A 2,237-nucleotide genomic window follows, 5' to 3' on the forward strand; every position below is an offset into this window, starting at 1 on the left:
ATAAAATGAACTGTAGATAAATCTTATTGATCCAAACATATTTATAAAGTAGTAGTTATGGATTACTGACTGATGTTAAACATAAAATGAACTGTAGGTAAATCTTATTGATCCAAACATATTTATAAGTAGTAGTTATGGATTACTGACTGATGTTAAACATAAAATGAACTGTAGATAAATCTTATTGATCCAAACATATTTATAAGTAGTAGTTATGGATTACTGACTGATGTTAAACATAAAATGAACTGTAGATAAATCTTATTGATCCAAACATATTTATAAGTAGTAGTTATGGATTACTGACTGATGTTAAACATAGAATGAATTGTAGATAAATCTTATTGATCCAAACATGTTTATAAAGTAGTAGTTATGGATTACTGACTGATGTTAAACATAAAATGAACTGTAGATAAATCTTATTGATCCAAACATATTTATAAAGTAGTAGTACTGATGTTAAACATAAAATGAACTGTAGATAAATCTTATTGATCCAAACATATTTATAAAGTAGTAGTTATGGATTACTGACTGATGTTAAACATAAAATGAACTGTAGGTAAATCTTATTGATCCAAACATATTTATAAAGTAGTAGTTATGGATTACTGACTGATGTTAAACATAAAATGAACTGTAGATAAATCTTATTGATCCAAACATATTTATAAGTAGTAGTTATGGATTACTGACTGATGTTAAACATAAAATGAACTGTAGGTAAATCTTATTGATCCAAACATATTTATATAGTAGTAGTTATGGATTACTGACTGATGTTAAACATAAAATGAACTGTAGGTAAATCTTATTGATCCAAACATATTTATATAGTAGTAGTTATGGATTACTGACTGATGTTAAACATAAAATGAATTGTAGATAAATCTTATTGATCCAAACATGTTTATAAAGTAGTAGTTATGGATTACTGACTGATGTTAAACATAAAATGAACTGTAGATAAATCTTATTGATCCAAACATGTTTATAAAGTAGTAGTTATGGATTACTGACTGATGTTAAACATAAAATGAACTGTAGGTAAATCTTATTGATCCAAACATGTTAAAAAAGTAGTAGTTATGGATTACTGACTGATGTTAAACATAAAATGAACTGTAGATAAATCTTATTGATCCAAACATATTTATAAAGTAGTAGTTATGGATTACTGACTGATGTTAAACATAAAATGAACTGTAGGTAAATCTTATTGATCCAAACACATTTATATAGTAGTAGTTATGGATTACTGACTGATGAATGTTAGGGTGAAAACTAATGTCGCTAGTAAACAAAAAAACTACCATATCTTAGAGTTTACTCACAGATTGTGTTATTCTATCATAAGTTACAACTTCTACAGTAAGGAAGATAACATTAAAAACTCATACAATGTTTCAGTCACTGGATCAATTATTCTGTAAAACCTTATATACTTGAGAATGATCAAACTGTTGTAATTGTCTTAAAAATATGTTCTTTACATTGAAATCTGTAGCTTGTAATATAATAATAAAGAACTGTGTGTACATTAATGTTGTCAGTCCAGTACTTAACACAATATTAAATAAATTTCATAATCCATGTACAAAATTTGTCAATACCTTCACATCAGTATTGTTTCATCCAAACTAATGACTTCTTTATAGAATACAAATACACAGCAGTTTCTTGCATAAATAAATACAATGATTTAATGTTCTGAGTACTGTGACACAAACCACTCTGATATCTGTAATAGTTTATTTGTAAATCACTAATTATATATATATATCTATAAAAAAAAAACTTCATAAAACCAGCACCCACTGAAGGTGCAGGAGTTTTGTGGTCAGTGATAATCACCTCATTTCCTGTTCTGAGCCCCTACTTGACTTTTGTGTAATGTTGTATGGATTACTAAATCATGAATCTATGAAGTGTTGGTTATAAGAAGTAGCCATTTGGATCTAGAATATGAATATATTGATTACTGATTACATTTCCTATGGGAAAGATATGCACACATGAAAAATAATTTAGAGGGACAATGTCCAGCCTAGAAACATTTCACTGTGTAACACATGGAACTTGGTGTAAACACTAGAACAGATCATACAGAGAAAAGTTTTATCTAATCTACAGCAGTACAAGTTCACATCACAATGAATTTTCTAACTTAACAGTTATCACAAGCAAAATGTATGTTAGAATAAACAAAATTAAACAATAAAACAGTTCAC

Source organism: Tachypleus tridentatus, chromosome 9 (genome assembly GCF_004210375.1).
Source record: "Tachypleus tridentatus isolate NWPU-2018 chromosome 9, ASM421037v1, whole genome shotgun sequence".
NCBI classification, from domain to species: domain Eukaryota; kingdom Metazoa; phylum Arthropoda; class Merostomata; order Xiphosura; family Limulidae; genus Tachypleus; species Tachypleus tridentatus.